The sequence below is a fragment of the Podarcis erhardii genome, assembly GCF_964252035.2.
Source record: "Podarcis erhardii genome assembly, chromosome: 1".
Classification (NCBI taxonomy): Eukaryota; Metazoa; Chordata; class Lepidosauria; order Squamata; family Lacertidae; genus Podarcis; species Podarcis erhardii.
In genome coordinates this window covers 121488173-121510399 of record NC_138497.1, presented here as the reverse complement: position 1 = coordinate 121510399, position 22227 = coordinate 121488173, and the positions used below count along the sequence as shown (strand labels likewise).

The window sequence follows — 22227 nt, the reverse complement described above, 5'->3', positions numbered from 1 at the left end:
TCTGTGTATGAATGTTCAGTATGAGAGTCTACCAGACAAAGCAGCCAGATGCAGGAAGAAGATAAATTAAGAGGACAAAGTTATCAAATAAGCCACCATTATAAAAAGAGATAAAGATTCACATGAGGCAAGAGTAACAAATTATTTTTAGGGATAGCCACGGAACCTGTCTGTGTGTGAGAGAGAGGGGGGGGAGGGAGCAATCCTACAAATTGCAAGGGATCACACGGAGTGATCACAAAAGTCACTTGGCAGCCCACCTACTCCTTATCTCTGGAAAGCAACAGGACAGAAAGTAAATTGGCAGCAAAAACAACCCGTCACTATTCTAGAAAGGTTGGACATCCTGCCAGCCTAGCTGACTCCAGAGGTACTGAAGTTTAAAGAACATGCAGTTTTCTCTGCACAGAGAAAAATTACAAATCCCTTAATCTTACCAGGAAATGGAACTTCTAAGCATTATTTCAACTTTCTATTGTGGCATCTGAGTAGTAGAACTTCATTTTCTCATACACTTCAGGTGGGCTGCTAAAATCTTTTTTATTTTGCCAACTTTTAAAATGTGCATTAAAGTTCTGCCTTCCTGTTTTTATGTTGAACTATCCTGTCCTGTCCTTGTTTTTATTCTATAAAGTTGACTTCAGTATGCTGGGCAGGTTTTTATTGGGCTTTATGTTTCTGTGGAATTATTTTGTAAGCTGCTTGGAGAACAAAAGGTATGTTTTTAAAATAAATGAATAGGTTACCCTACCTGCCTGTCCTATTACTCTCAGCTATGCCCCTTGCAGAGGTAAAATGTGAGTCAGGGAAGCAAAAGGGAAAGGAAGGGGGTCAAATTTGCAAGCCATTTTTGAGGATCAACCCTGACTTCTTAGGGCCGAACTAGACCTTATGGAACCATTCTTGTATGTTTAAACTTGAAACTGCGCCAGCGAGTAAGAGTAAGTAATGAAGGTCTGGTTTTAAAAGCGGGGAGATGCTTGAAGAAGATGTGTAGATCTCTCTCACACACGGTCTCCCTGACGCTTCCCTCTCCAAGTGCTTTTATCCTCAGTCAAACCCTGATAGTGGAAGTGACTTTGGCTGTGGAAAAAAACATTTTGAGAGATAGGATGCAGGGAGTAAGCCACAGGAGGCAAAGTGGTTCTATATATTTCTAATCCATGCTCTCCCTTTGCTTTAAAAATTGGACCCACCAGCAGGGTTGGGAAATACCTGGTTTTCAACATATATCACCAGTGATATATCACCAGTTCAACATCGTGATATACCGATATACAGTGGTACCTCAGAAGTCAAACGGAATCTGTTCTGTAAGCCCATTCAACTTCCAAAACATTCAGAAACCAAGGTGCAGCTTCTGATTGGTTGCAGGAAGCTCCTGCAGCCAATCAGAAGCCACAGAGGACGTTTGGGTTCTAAAGAACGTTTGCAAACCAGAACACTCACTTCCAGGTTTGCGGTGCTTGGGAGTCAAAACGTTCGACTCACAAGGTGTTCGGGATCCAAGGTATGACCGTATCAAGATGTCTGAAATAAGAATGGAGCTATGTAGAAACACTGGCTGGCTTCACGGTTTCCCCCACATTGTGATTTCTGCATAGCACACACGCGCACACACACACGATTCATGATATATTGCCAGGTCAAATATAATGAAACCAACATCATGCTATGGACTAGAGCATAGTGCTTATAATCAGAAGGTTACAAGTTTGATCCCAGGATGGGACAGCTGTATATTCCTGCATTGCAGAGTTCTGAAATCCAGCCCTAACACACATCATGATTCACAATATATTGCCAGGTCAAAAATTATGAGACCTGTATCATGATATGGACTTCAAGCCGGTTTGGGGCAATATATCGCCCAGACCTACCCACCAGCCATTTCTTCCTATATAATTGAGGCAGTCTCCTACTGAAGTACTATGAAACAGCTGCAGTGACCTCTAGCTTGGCCTTCTGCCAAACCAGAGCAGAGGTAGCTAATACTGTGCCGCTCATATGCTGCTGGACAACTCATACCATCCCTGAGCACTGGCCACATTGGCTGGATCTGGTGCCGTCTACAATGGATTGCCTCTATGCCAAGTGGACGAGAGTTGGAGTCCAACAACATCTGGAGGGTATGTCATTGACTAACCCTGAGCTAGAGAGTGGTGGATGTTGAAAACACATGTACAGATATACAGATATAATAACTTGCTAACTGTTGAACATCTGATAGCTTCTTCGGATTTCGCAAGAGTCATCTTTTAATGTTGTGCCTCCAGAGTCTGTATATTTTCCAAGTCTCTTCTGTTTTGTTGATTTTATCTCTGCGAGACACTAACATCTCCAGAGGAATCTTTATTATTTCCTTTCTTCCTAATGTAGATACAAGCCACTAGTGGAAAGCAATATCAATAAGCTGCATTATTTAAAGCTACGGTTTTATTTAAACATTCCACTAGAGTGGATCTCACTCAGCCCTTGAAATGGTGATGCTTTAAAGAAAATTATATGGTGCTTAGAAATGTAAAGGCCCCAAAACACAGAAGGAAGCCCCCCCCCGGGGGGGGGGGAGTCCCACAAGGCTTGATAGGAAAACCTTAGAACAGGAGGGGAGGGAGAAAGGAATATTTCATTAAATGTGTTCCTTTTCAACATGCTCAATGGAATTGTTTTGTGATACAGGGACGTTCAGCTATCAGCCTGATTCATCAAGGGTCAAGACCAAATTCTCCTCTCTCCACCCCCACCTCCATTTGCAAGTGATGGAAACGAAGGTGCAATTAAATGGTTGAAGGAGTGATTACCATGTGCTGTGACTTCTTTTCACCCACTTTCCCCCAAAATACCTTCCTGACATTGGATGCAGCGACAGTAAAACTCTAGAGCATGGTTAGGCAACCTAAGGCCCAGGGGCTGGATCCGGCCCAATCGCCTTCTAATAATAATAATAATAATAATAATTTATTATTTGTACCCCGCCCATCTGGCTGGGTTTCCCCAGCCACTCTGGGCGGCTTCCATAAAAACAAAAAATACACTAAAATTCTAAATCCGGCACATGGACAGTCCAGGAATCAGTGTGTTTTTACATGAGTAGGATGTGCCCTTTTATTTAAAATGCATCTCTGTTCTCAATTTCTGGGTACCCCTTTCATCCGTCCTTCACTCAAAAGTCAAGATGAAAGTTCAAGTAACTTTCACAAGAGTGTCAACAGACTCTTTATAAGTCTAAATAGCATTCCTTCGTTTTTATCACAACCACTTTTTTTCTTGCTTTTTGCCTTTCATAAAGGTAATATTTAAGTATCCCTTAGGGTGCAACACCAAGTGTGCTTGTTACCACTGAATGACTAAAAACTAAAAAGATGTATAATTCTGCATAAATATGCACACTATTTTGTGTTATTACCTATAAGATATTTCATGTTGTTCTCCCAGATTGTTACTGGAGATGGAGGTTGTTATTCAGTCATGCATTTTTCTCCCACCCAGCTTCTATGGAAGTTTCAAGGTTATTAGATAATTTTATATCCTCAACCATGTTTCACGGTGACATTGTGTTGTGGGTAGAAGTCAGCATTTTTTAACTTGCAATGCTGTTTAACCTGCACAGGTTGTAGAATTATGGACAGTAGCAGTTTAGATTTCAAGCAAAGTGTCACTATTTTTTGCCTTACTTCCCCACTGATGGTGTACTATGTGCAAGGAGCATGCAAAATGTGGCACCTTCCCTGCCATCTGAAATGACAGAGTCCATTATTTCACCACCTAACTTTGCATGATGTATAGATTGGCTCTCAGGGTTTCTTCCCCATTATTTAGGCAGCTCAAAGGTCATTCTAACACGCTGCAAAGCTGATGAATTTGATCAATAAGCACAGGCAGCATATTGTGGTATTTAAGATTTTTTTTAAAAAAGTGGTGTGACCCCAATGTTTATCTGAAATTAAGCACTACTTCAGCACTGCTTCAGAATCTTTAAAGTGTTAGGTAATTATCCTTGACATTATCACACACTTCAGCTTCTGTGGAAAACATTCCACTCATTGTCACATAATTAACAGGACACTATGAGAATAGATGGCATTTTGGAGGAGCAAATCATCAATGGCAAACAATTTTTTTAAAAAAACCCAGCAAGACAATATCTACAAAAATACAATGCCAACGTACCAGAGACCATGCAAAAAGAACAAATGAGCAGCTGGGTAATATCTGTCCTTCCTTGTCCCGTGGGACCTGCCCACCACCCACAACAGGGCAAACATGCCACCCAAACCACTCACATCCTGAGAACACAGTGTTGTCCACTCTATAGATTCAGAATCAATATGATTCTTGACATTGGGACTGAAGGTCATGGTAACCTGGGCTGTCTGCAGTTTAGATACTTTGTCATCCTAAAATCTCTGCCTGTTGCAAGCAATTAAAAGTTGTGCACCTATTTTAACCCACGGCTCAGTATTGTAAGTGTAGTTTTGGTTCTCACATCACAGTGATGCCCTTTCACCACCCCCACACTATTTTGAAGGCACAGTAAGTCTGGTAGTTGCTCTTTCTATCCAGTTTCTAGATTTGTGTTGTTTTTCAGGTATATTCTCTGACTTCAATTTGCTGGGGAAAGTCTGACTATGTGAACAAAACCTTTCTGAAAGTCAAAGGTAAATTAAAACAAATTCTAAACCTGCTGTTTTTAAACCAACCTTTTAGAATTCTAGGGACTTCCTGATATTTGCACAACAGGGTATCATTGCAAAGTGCATTGTCTGAAGCCAGCAGAAGTTGAATAAGTAAACTAACAACAGTCTATCTGAAATAAATTGAGGAACACCTGATCTGGAAATACAAATAAAATGTGCTTCTAGGATGAATGACAGATAAAAAACAAAGCTGTGTCCCTCTGAACCTTCACATCATGCACAGCAATATTGTGATTTATTAGCAGGGTTGGCACATTGCAATCACATACCGCAACCATACAGCAGAAGCAGCTAGTGCTGCCAATTAACTACAATTACTGTATGGCACAGAGAGATAAGAGCATTAGTATCAAAATGAGCTTTTAAGAAGTGCTTCGTCTACTCTTTGTACAACAGGTACCACTGGATGCATTGCAGAATTAAAATATTAATGCTGAAGTTTGTAACTTTTTTCTTCATGAGCTTCCTTGTGCTTAAAGTTATAAGCAGAAGACGACAACAATGGGCACCATCTCCTAAACCATGCAGGTGTAAAACAGATTATCGAATCATAGAACTGTAGAGTTGGAAGGGACCCTTACCATCATCTAGTCCAACCACCTACAATACAGGAATATGCAGTTGTCCCATACAGGGACCAAACCTGCGGCCTTGGTGTTACCAGCACCACACTCTAAGTTGGAGCCTCCTAACAGAGGGTCCATGTTGCATGTGGCCCTGGAACTCTCCCCAACCGGCTTGGAGGCGGGTGGTGCCATGATCATGCCACTGGCCTTTAGCCAATCAGTAACTTGACAGGGGCTGGGGGGTACTGAATTGGGGACCTCCTCTTGCTTCATGCTGCCAAACACCCGTCTACCCACTCATTAGTTAGGTCATGTCTGGCCTTGCTTTGGACTTCGGTTAGTTGCCTGTTTTGGAATGGGGGCCGGGTAGGAATTTTTCCCACTGTGCCAGATTGGCAGTGGCCACTTGGTTTTTGCCTACCTCTTAGCAATCGTCACAACTTTGTAAGGTTTGAGGGTTAGGCATTGGTTTTAGGGGGATGCGGGGAGGGGAGGTGCAGCCATCACCTGCCCCTCCATTTGATAGGGTATTCCGTTAAAGGAATCCGGGGTCTGGATCTTGTCCGATGCCCGGGGAGAGGCTAGGGCCATGCCAGAATGCCAGGAACCCCAGGGGTGCATTGATGGAGCTCCCTCTGCTGGTAGTTTACCCTTGTAGGCTCCCTGCTGGGTGAGCAGGAGACAGTATAGTCATAAAATACCAATGCCTAAGCCAATACCAGTCACACTTGTGTATTCAATAAAGTTGTGGCCTAAATTTGCCCATTAACCTTTAAACTAAAATTCTGTCTCCACTGTGTCTTATTTCCATGGGGTGGTTTTCAACCTACTAAGCTATCTGGGAAGCACTGCTGTTGGCTTGACCTCCTTCACTGCCTCTGCTCCTTTAACTATTATATAGACATTATGAGTCCTTTTCCATTAACTTAATTGACAGTTCATTTTAATCATCTAAGACTTTGGCAGATTTTTTTTTTAAAAAAAAAAACAACAACAACAAGCTGTTGTTGCTTGGATGTTACAGAAAATATACTTTCCACCAAATCTGACCAAAACAACCATCAAGGGTTGCTTTTAATTTGAAAACTAGTATTTTATATTCAGAACAAGCCACCGTTCCCAGTCACAAAAATGCCTATTCATTTCTGAATATAGTGTTTTTTTACCAGGTTGGGTGTGCCAGACAGGCCAAGGTGTGTGAAAAAAACACACAAAAATAATAAAACTCAGATTCATCGAGCAGAAGGGAAACATTTCATTTATGCTAGAGGATACTATGGTTCATTATTGGTGCTTTGGGACTTATTGAGCTCCTGCTGTCTTCTGCAGTGCCTCATAGGTGAATTTTATTCCTGACATGTTATGGATGCATTATATTCCAGCTAAGGTAAAGTCCAGAACTACCTTATACCACTGATACCTTAGCTATTGTAGGTGCTCTCTTCTGTTCTTTATCTAACTTCAAAATATCCTTTCAAACTGTTCTTAATGTAAGCACAACATATCTGGCAATGCAATGTTTGCTGTTTGATTTGCGATCCATTTTCTAAAAATCTGCATTTTCTTTCCCAAGACTGCAGCTGTGCTTCTCCATGAATTTTAGATAATGGGCGATATCCAGCTGTGACAACCCACTTGAACAACAGCCATTCTGCTAGCAGGCACTCTTGTTCTTAGTGTGGCACAATGCCCACATCTAATGGGTGTCTTGTACCTGAAATATATACTATGCAACTTCTTGATCAGGAATAGCGAATGTGGATTATGCAGGCTTCAACTACCATCATCTGTAACCATTGACCATGCTGTCTGAGATGGACTGAGTTGTACTCCAGACGTGAAGGGTACCATGTTGACTACCTCTGCCCTAGCACAACTGCTCCTATAATTATTATTACACTAGGTGTTTGTTTGTCATGTGTATTACTGCAGTGCTACCTCAGTTTAAGAACAGCCCTGTTTATGAACTATTTGGGTTAAGAACTCCACAAAACCGGAAGTCCCAGTTTGCATACTTTACCTCGGTCTAAGAACAGAATCTGAAAAGTGGAAGGGCACCGGCGGCGGGAAGGCTCATTAGGGAAAGCGTGCCTCGGTTTAAGAACAGTTTTGGTTTAAGAACAGACTTCAGGAATGGATTAAGTTCATAAACCGAGGTACCACTGTACTTGAATAAAGTCAACTTCCAATGGTATGTTTGATCTCACTGTACTCCTAGATTTCTTCCATGTATTGTTGCAGCCACTTTCAACTCCATCAGCATTCATATGAAGTTACAAAACAGTCCAGTCCCACTAATAACTGAAAGTCATAAATATATTGCTGGGGGTGGGGAATAGTTATCTAAAATCCACTCCAGTTCCCCTTCGGCAAGAAATGATGGTAGTCACATCAGTAGTAGCCTTAAATAAGAGTGCATAAGACTCAAGTGGGTGGGTTTATTTTTATACATTTAGCTTTAGTAGTTAACAACTAACTATGAAATGTAGAAAGGGGTCTGTGCTCCATGCAATTCACAAGACCTATGAAGATGACCATGAGAAGTAATCACTCTTCATGCACCTTCAGCACAACCTTCAAAATCCTACAAATGTTTCTGTTGTTAAGGGAAATTTCTTTAAGGAAACCTGAGAGCTACTAAATCCCATGTATCCCATGGATTAACAAATGCATTTATAAGCAACACACACACAAAAGGCACTACTTTTCATTATTCCCTACTTTGATGCACTACTTTGTTGGGGCTAAATACATACAAGAAACTGCTAATCCTGAAGAATAACAAGGTAAATGTAACTTTATTAAGTGTAAAACAAATGCTTTATTTGCTCATTACAAATGAACTTTAAAGGTGTTTTGCCTGATCAAAATGTACATCCCTACAAAAAATGAGGCACTTTGACAAATAACAAGAAAACATTCAGTCGTGTAGCATCTTTTGTATCAAATTGTATCATTTTGTTTATATCAAACTGTATCAAATCGATTATATCAAATTGCATCAATTTGATTGTATCAAATTGTACCAAACAGTAACTGTAAACACAATGTTCAAACAAAATAGAATAGAATTGAGTTATAACCAATGTGCATACAGTGGTACCTCGGGTTAAGAACTTAATTCGTTTTGGAGGTCTGTTCTTAACCTGAAACTGTTCTTAACCTGAGCTACCACTTTAGCTAATGGGGCCTCCCGCTGCCGCTGCACTGCCGCCGCAAAGTTCTCATCCTGAAACAAAGTTCTTAACCCGAGGTACTATTTCTGGGTTAGCAGAGTCTGTAACCTGAAGCGTCTGTAACCTGAAGTATCTGTAACCTGAGGTACCACTGTACTTTAGCGGACAGCAGTTTCTCAGGACCACGAGCCAGCCCTCAAGTTATGAAGGGTACAAACTGTGCACCTGTGACCAGTCAATGAAGGCAAACAGAGAGATCCCGGTCACTCTGGAAAATGCAAGGGTGATAGAGGAAAAAGTCACCCCACAGTGGACTAAATAAAACAACACCTGATAGCCACAACCCAATGAAACGATTGGGCCGTGCTGCTTCCCAATGTCAATATGATGTGCAGCGCTATATTCATGCACCTACCACCTCTACTTTCTTCTTCAAAATAGAGCATTATATCATAGCCCTCAAGACAGGGAATAACCCTCTCCCCCCAAATCTCTTGTCTGGCTGATAACAAAAGGTTTTTCTTCAATGGCCTCAGTGCCTGGCTGCTGCTAGCTAGAGCATACCCCCCCACGTGCTTGGATGAGGGCTACAAATAGATTAGGTAGGTGGGATGTCACCAACAAAAGAAATACATCTTAAACAAAAATCTACTGACTGCTTCTTTAATACAGTAGTACCTCGAGTTACATACGCTTCAGGTTACATATGCTTCAGGTTACAGACTCTGCTAACCCAGAAATAATACCTTGGGTTAAGAACTTTGCTTCAGGGTGCAAACAGAAATTGCGCTGCAGCGGTGCGGCAGCAGCAGGAGGCCCCATTAGCTAAAGTAGTGCTTCAGGTTAAGAACACTTTCAGGTTAAGAACGGACCTCTGGAACAAATTAAGTACGTAACCAGAGGTACCACTGTACCTGGTACTATCTGGGTGCCTGTCTACTGTCTCAGGGCCCCAGTTTCAGTCTGTGGAAGACTCTGATTCAAACAGTGCAACAGGAACCTCAATTCAAGGGAGAGCTCTCAGACCCCCTTCTACACTGCCTTGGCTTGAGGGTGTGGTAATCCTATTGTCTTCAACGTCTAAGGATGAGCCTCCTGAAGCATCTGTTGCTCCACCACCACAGATGAGCATGAAATTGCAGAATATGCCGCAGGCCCTTTAAAGATGGCTTACTGCTCAAGTCTCCAATGGCTGATACATCTTCCCTATCTGGCCAGCAGGGTCCACAGGGAGCTGCCCTAGGTCCTGATCTGCTTTGATGTGTACTGGAAGAGGCCCAGGAATTACTACCACTTTTGCTGCAGGCCCCAAGCCCCAGCAGAGCAGGATGCCTACCCACTGTCTCTCTGTTCAGCTTGCAAACATGTAAATAAAACGGGTGTTATAAAAAAAGGTTGATACCATCACCAAGCTTCGCCTTTCACAGAGAAGTTGCAAAAGCATCAGAAAGATCATTGTTAAAACACTTCTAATTATTAAAAGCCTGCTGAAACATATGTATGTTAAATACCAGTTTTCTCCATAGTGCAAACTAAAGACACATCAGCTACTCCTACGATTTGCTAACTTCTTGGTTATTTCAGTATAGTGCACTCACTGGAACGACTGCTAGAAACAGAGTTCTGTACTCAAAGGAAGTTTCTTCCAGTTATGAGATACGTGTGGCACAAGCAACAGTGGCTGCTCGTCTCATTTGTGAACTTCTCAGAGGCAATGAGCAACCTTTGTTGGGAACAGTAGGGTGAGCTACAGGGACCGTCTTCATGACAGCAAGGCAATATTGCTCTCTTTAAGGGCATCACATTGAGACAAAAGTTTCAAATTTCTATTAGAGCAACAGAAGGGGGAGAAACGATAAAAGACAAAGAGATCATTATGAATATAGATGTTTTCCCATCTTTCTCCAGTTTTAACATTTAGGCAGAGGAAAGCTTAATGAATGTCAAAACTTTCAAGACTGCAATTAACCTTCTTTGTTCTGACCGACTTTCATCCCTTGCATGAAAATGAGTTTTGCATTGACTTTTGTATGTTCATTTATCACTAGATCAAGCTGGAGTGACATTAGGAAATATATGCTATTGAGTGAGTTGAAGAAATGTCACAGAAGCTTAATTCTTCAATGTTTTAACTTTGCCCCTCTTCTACAACTCTGGAACCCAGAGCTCAAGGTTTGTTTAAGGTTGCTATATCTTCGAAAGTGAAAATCAGGACAGAGGTGTGGGATTTTGCAGGGGGGACATACCAGAGTTGTTGCTTTTTTAGTAAAAGCTACAAGAATTATTGAGTTTGGGAACTTTTAAAAAAAGGCATTTTTGGCACGATTTAACCCCCCTTGCCGGTTTTCCACGACATTTGCCTGATTTCCAGGACCCTATTTCCAGGGGCAAATTCCAGGGCATGTCCTAGAAAATCAGGACATATGGCAGCCCTAGGTTTGTTACTGCAGCACTTCTCAAATGAGAAACTAATGCTGATGCTCCATCCCCCCACAAGTCCTGTGTCTTATGGAATTAAGTCACATGCGGTGCTTTTGTCTGTATATGCACAGAAGGTTGACTTTGCAAAACTATCCCTGTGTTCATTAGTCCCAGCAGTGGTGTCAGTTTTGTTCTCAAGACACTGAGCACATTGGCTGAGCCAGCAGAAGATGGTCACTGTGGGACAACAAAAAGCAAATATCCTTTTCTCGAATTCTCAAACCACTCATCATAGCCTTTCGTATCTTCAGAATTCAAGAAACCTTTTTTCCTTCACATTTCGCTTTCAAATGTGCTCATTTGTTGTTCTTTTTGACAGTAGCTTTTAGGCTACAATCATAAACACACTTACTAGAAAGGTTCCCTGAATTTAGAGGTTAGTATTCATCAGTAAGCTTGCCTAGGATTGCTACTGTATGTGGGACATTAAAAAATGCAGATTGAGGAGGTGCGCACACACAGACACACCCCACATCTTCCCCTGTAAGACAATAAAGGGTTTTAAAAATGCATTCTAGTCAACAAAGCATAATGCCCGTTCTTCCCACACGACTGTACCATCGAAAAGGGGACTGGCAAACGGCAAGATACACATGTCAATACTGCAACCCTGCATGCGAAGTTTTACCGAACTTAAAGGGGCAAGTGGCTACAGATCCGCAGCCTGAATCATATCAAATCACCCTCGATCGTCAGAAACATGCAGGAGGCAAACAGTCTGCACCAAAAACAGCGAATACTTCCTGTACTTGGAAGCATCTTCCTGCCTTCGGGTCTCTTTCCATAAGCATTGCGTGCTACACCAGTTTCCTTTTCTAACCCCTCCAAAGCCTCGTTCCCAAGCAGATCCCTCCCCGGCGGGGGGTGGGGAGCGAGGGAGAATCCACCTGATTGGCACTTGCTGACACTCACTCTATCCCTGGATCGCAGCCTGCGGCACAAGTATTTTATATATATATATATATATAAAAACCCCACAACTGCAGCCTTAGATAATTACTACCTACCCCGCAGACCTCTCTTATAAACAAACAGGCAGGGCGTTTCGCAAGCGGCCGGGCAGAGGCGCAGCTCCACCCGAGCAAAGCGCGATCCACAAAGCGCTTAAGCAGAGTACCCCCCAAAAAAGTCGGTGGCGGGACCGAGCTCAGCCTCCAAGCACACGATCACCCCGTTTACACCCGAAGGCGGTGGGGGTGGGGGTGGGGGGGGGGTTCACACAGAAGTCCCACTTCGAAGCAAAGCCAAGGATCGCAACCTTGAACACAGGAGCGGAGATCTCGCTGCAAAAAAACAAAAAACCCAACCAACCCGCTGCAGAGATGGAGGAACCGGGGAACAACTCGAATACAATATCGGGGCGGGAGAGGGGGGGGGGCAGGTAAGCCCCGCCCCGCACAACCGATCACGTGACTCGGTGCACGATTCTGATGGCAATGGGATGGGGGGGGGAATCAAGTATTTTCTATTGGGGGGGGGGACTGGGACCCTAGGAGTTGGAGAGCGGAGCCAAAGCGCAACGGGAACTTTTGGGTTTCCGCCGGCCCCAGACGGCGTCGCCTTCCCTACCCCCCCCCCCCGCACGACCGAAAAAATGCTGCAAAAGCCAGCGGGGGGGGGGCGGGGAAGGTGGCGGCTGGAGAAGTTCCACAGCCCAGCGGGACTCCGCTGAGAGCCGAGGGAAGGGGCGCTTTCTCTCGGCTCCCTCCAACTCGCCCTTTCCAAAAGTTTCGGGGGAGACGGGGAGGGGGCCGGCGGTGTGAGGGAAGGGGGGGGGGAACCGCCGCCGCCGCCGCCGCCTGGTCTTCCCGCCAAGCGCCTTCTCCTCCTCAGCCAGCGTCGCCGCGAGGCCGCCGCGCGGCGTTCCACAGGCTTCCCTCTCCGCCCAAGGGAAGCCGGGCAGCTGCTCTCGTCTCGTCTCCAAGCGAGAGCAAAGTCGAAGAAGAACCCACCCCCTCCGAAGCTGCTCGTCGGCGTCGGCGTCCTCTCGCGGGTAAAAAGGAATCCCAGCGCGTCCTCTCAAGTTCGCTTCTCCAGCCGCACAAACTCCGCAGAGTTCCGGCGACTTCTCCTCCTCCCCTCAGCCTTGCCGCTGCTCCTGGCTGGCTGGCTCGCTCTTTCTCGGGAGGGAGCGCGGCGGAGGCTCGACGCCACGAAACTTCGCCCGTGAGAGAGAGAGAGAGAGAGATGGAGACGGGGAGAGGGGAGCGCAGCCGGCGAAGTGGAGGAGGCGCACGCGCGGCAGGGGAAAGCGCCTCCGCGAGTCGCCTCAGCGGCAGGCGGCCAGCACGCCTTGGCTTCAAGCGCCGAGCCTCCGCGGCGGAGGGGAAAGTTTCGTGACGTCACGCGGGCCGGGGGCCGGCGCGCTTCCCCGCCTCGTCTCGCCTCGCTCCCTTCCCTCCCGCTCCGCAGCGCTTCGGCCGGCGTGGCGCACGCTCGCCGCCGGGCTCCCCTCGGCCTGAGGCGGGAGGGCGGCGGAGGGGAGCGGCCGGCCGCGCCGGCGGCCTCTGGGCTTTGCGCGTTCGCCTTCTTTTTCTCCCGCCGCCGCCTCATCTTCTTAGATTTTGGCGGGAAACTCCTGAAAGGCGAACTTTACCACCGGGGGGTTTCCCCAGAAACTTTTTGTTTTATTTCATTTTTTTAAAAAAAAAAACACACCTCCTGTTTCTATTTTTTTTTTATTGGTTTTCACAATATTATAAACAAACACATAAGACAAACAAACATAAATCATAGCCTTGTTGGAAATTACACTTATTAACATTGTTAAGTGACTTCCTCGCTTCCCCTTGGTTGAATTTCATTGCATGTCCTTTTAACGGTTTTCCAAATCACAGTTCTTAGAAGATTTAACTTAAACATTAACATCCTTAGATCTTCACATTAAGAAATTAAGCATATTAATTCATCACTTAACATAAATAAAATCCTAAGCCAATTAAGTATCTGCAAGCTGTTTTCAGTTAATTTAACTTAACATATTTAACTAAGTAATCATTATATTTAATCCGCTCTTCCTGTTACTCCTTCTTCTGGTCACGGACTCTTTCGGTTAGGTTGGCTAGCTCCGAAAAATCCTGTAAAAAAGCACCTCCTGTTTCTAAGTTGATAAGCAAGTCTCTTTTTTTCCCCACAATTTTTTTTATTGATTTTTCAAAAAAAAACATTAAACAAACAAATAGACAAACAAACATAAATCTCCACCCTATTTAAACCAAACTTAGTAACATTGTTAAGTGACTTCCTCGAATCCCCCTGGTTGAATTTCAGTGTATATCCTTTTAACAGTTTCCCAAAAACAATATTCTTACAAAATTAACTAAATCACTTAACATCTTTCTTTTCTTCCAGTTCAGCATTAAACATATTAATTCACCACATTACATATTAAAATCCTAAGCCTTTCTGTTATTTGACAGCTTTTCCAATTAATTTAACTTAACATATTTGTCTAAATAGTCTTTAAATTTCGTCCATTCTTCCTGATAGTCCTCCTTCTGGTCGCAGATTCTGTCCTGTTTCAAAAAGTAAAAGCCAAGACAATTGTTTCTGCATACTTCCAAATAACTGCTCAGGTGAATAGAATAAAGTAAAGATCAGAAAGCAGAGGTTTCTGAAAGGCAGTTACCCCCAATGCAGTTCTTTGGTTATGCCAACACAGTAGTGAACCAAAGTGAAGTTTTACAAAGAGCATCATGGAAACCAACAAATATATCAGATCTGTAAGCCTCTGGAACCATTTTAGTAGTAGCAGCCAACTAGAGAAAGGAGCACTGATTTTGCATGGAGTCATGCACATTCGGGGGGGGGGGTTGCAAAAGAGCAGATTTTTGCTTTTTTTAGAAAATACCCACCGTCCTCCTGCATATTTGTCTGTTTTTTAAAAAATTTGGTTTTTTCGATTGACTTGTTTAAGATCCAGGACAAAGCGCTGCCTTCCGGACATTCCTCCCTCTCCTCCTCCCCCGGACGCCACCTTTGAAATCCTGCCGGTGTCCGGATAAACCCGGACATGCTGCAGCTCTGACGCTGGACGCGATTTGGATAAAGGAATAGGATTTTGAGGCACCGCTGATCTCGAGGCATGTTTGAACTTGCCCATTGGAATCCAATTTCGATTGGACTTGGATAGCGTGCTTAAAGGTTTCCTGGTTTCTGATTTTTCACATTCTCCACTGTTAATGGAGAAATCTGAGGGCTGCCTTGGTCAAAAAACAAGGACACCAGCCAGGAATACCAGACCAAAACAGCAGCCAGTAGGGTTGGTCTTTATTGAAGACTGTCACGACTGGACTCCCACCTGCCACAAGGTGGAACAAGATGGAAGCCCAGAACAAAAGAGAACCCAAACTTTTATTAGCTGCTAATCCCCATGTTACACCCCCCAACTACATCACTAATACATCATGGTTACATCATGAAAGGAGAGGTCTGGTGGCAGTAATCTGAGCATCCTGGACCCTGCCCCATGGTTCCCCTTGCCCTCCACCAAACACCCATCAAGTGTAACAAAAGAGATATTTACATTTCCCTGTTCCCAGCCAAGTTAATCACACCCTTTTGTCTTCATCTGGGTTTGTTATTTCTGGAATGGCTACCTGTCTGGCACTCAGGTATCAGGATGCCAGGAATTACCACTCAGGCAGAGGGATTGCTGAGTAGCTGAGCTCAAATGTCTATACGTCTGACCTTTTCCCAGTGAGCCGGTACATCGATACACTTGTCAGTGAATTGTTACATTTGGTATTGTGCAGCAGAGGCCCTTTGAATAGATAGGAAGAAACTGTGATGAAGTGTTTTGTGGGGACAAATTACAAAAGTCACAAAAGTGATTGTGCTGATTTTGGTAGTGGGCTGCACGTGCATGATATCTGCTGGAGGGGCAACTCCCCCCCCCATACATAAATTCCTGCAACACCACCATCCATGGGTCGTTGGAAGCAGAACAGGACTCAATTCTTACCTTTGAGGACCATCTCTTTACAACCAGCTTTTTATCTCATAGAATTGTAGAGTTGGAACGGACCCTGATTATCATCCAGTCCAACCCTCTGCAATGCAGGAATATGCAGCTATCTCAAATGGGGATCAAACTTGCAACCTTGCAACCTTGACGTTTATCAGCAGCATGCTCTAACCAACTGAGCTATCCCTGTTTCACAAGATATCCCACCTTCCCCACCCCCAAGGAGCTCAATGTGAGATGCCTCCTTATTTAACTCCCACAACAACCCTACGAGGGCCATAGCTTACGCACGCCTGCTCCGTGAGTTCAGTAGGGCTCCCAAATTAACATTCACATGTTTCAGGGCCGTAGCTAGGGGGGGGCAAGGTGAACAGGAGCATTTAAACAGATACCCCAAATCAGACTATAGATTGATAGCCTGACCTTGGGTTTGATGGATGGGAATGTGCAAAAGTGTGGTCAGATAAAAGTGTCAAGCTAAAGGAACCTTATTGTGGGCACTGATGCGACTGTGCACAAATATTCCTTAGGATATATCATGGTGGATTTGGGATGAAACATGCGCACTTTAGCAGAGACAATCCCAATTGACATGGCAGCCGTATTTCCTTTCTAAAATGAAAAAGGGATGCCAAGGTACCGGTAAATGGGAGGTTTCGTTCTCTATAGGACTGAAAATGTGGATCAATTCATCATAATGATGAATTGATTCATTAATTCATCCGTCTCAGCTCTGCCTTACTCACTCTTTCTCTTAGTTAAACGTTAAGTTGAATAATGCTGGTTAATGTGTGGAATATATGACTCTAGAGTCTCAGGCTGGGAGATAATTATTAATCATGTATAAAGCACTTTTGTTTTCATGCTCATCATCAGCAACCTTGTGGAGGAAGGTCAGTGCCGTCTCCTCCATTTATAGTTTCCTGAGGATACAATCCTACTTCTTCCTCCTCCTCCCCAGTCACATTATTGAGTCTGTTTGCCTCTCTAGCAGCCTCTGTGAGTGGAGAGGAATGCTGTCTGGCCCCACCAGTGGTAAGCAATACAAAGCCCTGAAACGGTCACACTGCTGTGTCAGCGCTGGAGCTGCTGCAGCAAAAAAATGGATGAGAAAAGCACAACATCACCTTCCACTTTTGGCTGGCAGCTGAGAGCTAGCAGTGCTTTAGATGGGGCACTGACTTCAATGCTCCATGGGTCTCCACCCCCATCATTCAGCCCCGACACTGAGGTCCAGGTCTGAGGGCCTTCCAGCTGTTTCCTCACTGCTAGAACTGAGGTTACAGGGAACCAGGCAGAGGGCCTTCTTGGTAGTGGCACCCACCCTGTGGAATGCCCTCCCATCAGATATCAAAGAAATAAAAAAAACACTATTCGACTTTTAGAAAACATCAGAAGGCAGCCCTGTTTAGGGAAGTTTTTAATGCTTGATGTTTTATCGTGTTTTTAATGTTCTGTTATTAAACAGCCGCCCAGAGTGGCTGGAGAAACCCAGCCAGATGGGTGGGGTATAAATAATAAATTATTATTATTATTACTATGCTTCCACAGTCCCAGTTAGGATTGCTGTGTAAGGTGGGAAAATTTTAATATGCATGCACAAGGCCACCCAATGGGTTCCGGGCAGAAATGTGCAGTGAGGTTGGATATGAAGGCACAGATTTCTTAAGGCTGGTTAAAAATCTGCAACAGGAATCTGGGAGACACAGTGGAAGGCAACCATTTAAGGGCATCTGTTTCATTGGTTTATGTGGGGCTTCCCCCCCCCCCCCAGCAGGAACTCTCTGGAACTTAGTTTGGGCACCTCTCAAGTGGACACCATTGCCGTTCTGAGAGAACAAGAGAGACATTCATTGGTGAGTTCCTGGAACATCTTTTCCCTATATTATTTATTTATTTATTTATTTATTTATCAAATTTATATACCGGCTTTATACCCATAGGTCTCAGGGTGGTTCACAAGATAAAATCACAATGTAAAACCACACAATAAAAACATAAGCAACCCAATAACCCCCTCCCAACACATTTTAAAAGGGCACTGGATGTTAATCAGCCAAAGGCCCATTTAAAGAGGAACACTTTTGCACCAGGTGAACCTCCCTGAGGGTAGCATTCCACAAACAGGGTGCCAGTGCAGAAAAGGCACTGCTCTTTCTAGAAAAAAAGCACTGGGTGTATACATGCAAATTTTCTCTGTCATGATTATAACACACTATTTGGTAACTTCCATCGCTTCTCTGTTCCCCATCACTAAGTACTGAATCCCACTGGGCAGCTGGATTCAACAAACATTGTTGAAAACAGTGTCTGTATACTTGCAAATAACTGATCAGGTGAATAGAATAAAGTAAAGGACAGAAAGCAGAGGTTTCTGAAAGGCAGTTACCCCCAATGCAATTCTTTGGTTATGCCAACACAGTAGTGTGGTGTAGTGGTTAAGAGCAGTAGTCTCGTAATCTGGGGAACCGGGTTCGCGTCTCTGCTCCTCCACATGCAGCTGCTGGGTGACCTTGGGCCAGTCACACTTCTCTGAAGTCTCTCAGCCCCACTCACCTCACAGAGTGTTTGTTGTGGGGGAGGAAGGGAAAGGAGATTGTTAGCCGCTTTGAGACTCCTTCGGGTAGTGATAAAGCGGGATATCAAATCCAAATCCAAAGTGAAGTTTTACCAAGAGCATCATGGAAATCTTAGGCCTCTGGCACCAGCAAGCAACAAATATATCAGATTTATAAGCCTTTGGAACCATTTCAGTAGTAGCAGCCAACTAGAGAAAGAAGCACTGATTTTGCCTGCAACGGTGCACATTCTGGGGGAATTACAAAAGAGCAGTTGGTCTTTGGTTAGGGAGCAGCTACCAGCCAGATTAAAAAGAGAGAGGCTATTTTGATCTTTCTCTGGTATCTGCCCATGCAAGGTCTAGATTTCCAATGCTAACTTCAAAGCGTCAGAAAGGGAAGCATTGTTGAAAGTTTTAAGAGGAACTGATGGCTTCTTCCTGGCCACTGCTTGAAATCACAGAGCTTCTGATAGAGCAAAGCTAAAAGAAAATTACTAGGTTAAGAAGTGGATTCCTCTTCAAGAAAGGCTGGCCACTGATTTCTTGAGAGCCAGGAGGCTGAACTACTGTCATCAGTATGCTAATAATACTTCGCTTCATCTCTTATTTCCATCAGATCTGAGGAAGGATTTTTTTGAAAGAAAACAACCAAATTCCCCATGGAGATGGGATCAAACTTGAATTTGATTCAGATAAGATGGTGGTGATATGGTTATTAATAATTTAATTCATATACAGCTTTTCATTTTTTAATTAAAAACCCCCCAGAGTGGTTTACACAGTAGAACACTAAATACATGGAATGGAACCAAAATGTTAAATAGAATTGAAATCCACCAATATAATCAACATACAAAAAACCCAGCAGAAGAAACATATTGCACAATTGCATCGTACTAGTCATTGGTGACTCAGTTCATCTGACGTAAAATGTTCCCACTTGCATGGACTGAGGTTTTTTTGCTCTCTCTCAAGGTGTAGTTTACATAATAGTCTCCCCACTAATATTTTATCTTTCAACCTTGTGAGGTAAGTTAAAGGTGCAGTTAGACATGGGGATTACTGCACTTAGAAGAAAACTTCTACAAAATTGGAGGACAAATTTCGCCACAGCAGTTACCCTTTTTCAAGTGCCACTGCCAAGTGAGATCTAGAAGATGGATACAAGAAGGAAGGCCTTCTCTTTTATGGTACCGAAAATTTAGAAATCCATCCTCAGAGATGTTCACCTGTTGCCTAGTGTGTGCTCTTTTCAGCATCAATAAATACCTTAAAAAAACTTTCCAGACTTTAAAATGTATTTTTAATGTAATTTTAGGTTTGTTCTGTTTAAAGATTTAAGTCCTGTTAGTGCTTATTTTTATCACTTAAGCTCTGCTGCATTGTGTTTTTAATGCTGCAATTATTCTTTATTGTTCTTCTTGCACATTAACCATTTTTACGTAGGCTACCCAGAGTAGAGAACTTTGACTATAGGGCAGCGTAGAAATTCTTATTCAAAGACGAACATGGAAGAATATTAGGAACTGAGATACAACATCAAGGAGAAAAGATTCTGATATTAGGAATTTATGCACCAAATGACGGGAAATCGGAATTTTACAAGAAGTTGCATGAGATTATGCTGGACTATCTGGACTACAACAACATCATTATGATGGGAGATATGAATGGGGTCGTATCGACTAACATGGATAAGTCACAAAATCAAAATGTTACAAAAGACGGCAGACTGCCAAAGACCTTTTTTGAAATGGCTGACAATATGGACTGGATTGACATTTGGAGAACTAAGAACCCCCTGGGAAGAGAGGCAACATTCTTCTCTGAAGCCCAACTGACTTGGACAAGAATCGACCAAATATGGATATCTAGAGGTCTGGCACCCAAGGTCAGAAAAGTGGAAATCTGCCCAAAGACCTGCTCCGACCATAATGCGCTGAAGATGGATATGACACTTTTGCCAACCGGCTCCTTTAGATGGAAGATGAATGATAGCTTGTTTAGAGATCAGGAGATTGTCAAGAAGGCCCAAAAAGCTCTGAAGGATTATTTTGAAATAAATATGAACACTACGGTGGAAAAAAGAACTATCTGGGACGCAAGCAAAGCTGTGATGAGGGGGTTCTTGATACAACAGAACACTGTAAAGAAAAGAACACAAAATGAAAGGAAAGATAAGATTTTGCAGAAAATCAAAGAATTGGAGAAGAAATTAAGATCAAATACGAAGTCACAGCCGATTCTGAGAGAAATTAAACTATATCAAGCTCAATATTCCAAATTGATAAACCAAGAAATAGAATGGAAGATTAAATTAATGAAACAAAAAACTTTTGAATCAGCAAATAAATGTGGGAAACTGCTAGCTTGGCAGTTGAAGAAGAGACAGAAATTAAATACAGTTACAAACCTAGAAATTGAAGGAAGAAATATCCAGAACCCCATGGAAATTAGAAAGTGCTTCCAGAGATACTTTAAAAAATTATACACTCAAGGGCCGCAAGATGAGGTTGAGATTAAACAATTTTTGGAAAGAAATGGACTAACAAAGTTGTCACAAAAAAACAGATTAATCCTGAACAACAAAATAACACAACAAGAGATTGAACAAGCTATCCAGAACATGCAACTGGGCAAATCTCCAGGGCCAGACGGCCTGACCTCCAAGTATTATAAGACATTAAAAGACTATCTGATCCAACCAATGATGGAGGTCTGTAATGAAATTATGGAAGGGAAGAAGGCGCCGGAATCGTGGAAGGAAGCTTTTATCACATTGATACCAAAATCTGAAGCTGAAAAGACACAACTCAAAAACTATCGTCCCATCTCCCTTCTGAATGTGGATTACAAAATATTTGCAGACATTTTGGCAAGTAGATTTAAAAGAGTTCTTAATGAAGTAATTCATAAAGACCAGGCAGGCTTTCTCCCAGGCAGACATATGTTTGCAAATACTAGGAACATTATTGACGTTTTGGAGCTTTTGCAAACAGACATAAATACAAAAGCAGTGTTAATTTTTATAGACGCGGAGAAGGCCTTTGACAATATTTCTTGGAAATTTATGAAGGGAAATTTGAATGAAATGGGAGTGGGACGGGGGTTTGAGAATGGGATTGACGCAATATATTCAGAACAAAAGGCTAAACTGATAGTTAACAATGTGGTTACAGAAGAGTTCAAAATTGAAAAAGGAACACGACAAGGCTGCCCGATTTCCCCTTTGTTATTTATTTCGGTTCTGGAGGTGCTCTTGAACTTGATCAGAGGGGACCGGTTGGTGGAAGGGATTCAGGTCGGAGCGAAACAATACAAATTGAAAGCTTTTGCAGATGACCTAGTTTTGACCCTGCAGGAGCCAGAATCTAGTACGAAAAGAGTATTACAATTGATACAGGATTTTGGTCGGGTGGCAGGATTTAAATTAAATAAACAGAAAACTAAAGTGTTGGGAAAAAATTTGACAGATATAGAGTTGGAACGGTTTCAGAGAGAAACAGAACTAACTATGGTTAAAAAAGTAAAATACCTAGGGGTAAACATAACAGCAAAAAACCTGAGTCTATTTAAGGATAATTATGAAAAATGTTGGTCTGAAATTAAGAGAGACTTGGATAGTTGGACAAAATTGAAGCTTTCTTTGTTAGGCCGAATTGCTGCTATCAAGATGAATGTATTGCCAAAAATGTTGTTTTTGTTTCAAACATTACAGATTGTGGACAAAACGGAGTGCTTCCGGAAGTGGCAGAAAGATATATCTAAATTTGTCTGGCAG

The 22227-nt window shown here is 43.0% G+C and overlaps 1 protein-coding gene across 6 annotated transcripts in view; it reads right to left on the bottom strand.

Moving 5' to 3' along the window:
* Positions 1–13228, bottom strand: part of GULP1 (GULP PTB domain containing engulfment adaptor 1) — a 182269-nt gene extending 169041 nt beyond the window's left edge. For 2 of the 6 annotated variants that reach the window (XM_081847734.1, XM_081847733.1), the window contains exon 1: positions 12873–13225. The gene's annotated coding sequence lies outside the window, so the exon portion shown is untranslated. Of the gene's footprint in view, positions 1–12872 lie in introns of all 6 variants that reach the window. The other 4 variants (XM_081847732.1, XM_081847730.1, XM_081847736.1 and 1 more) reach the window with 4 other exon arrangements.
* Positions 13229–22227: the final 8999 nt, after the last annotated feature.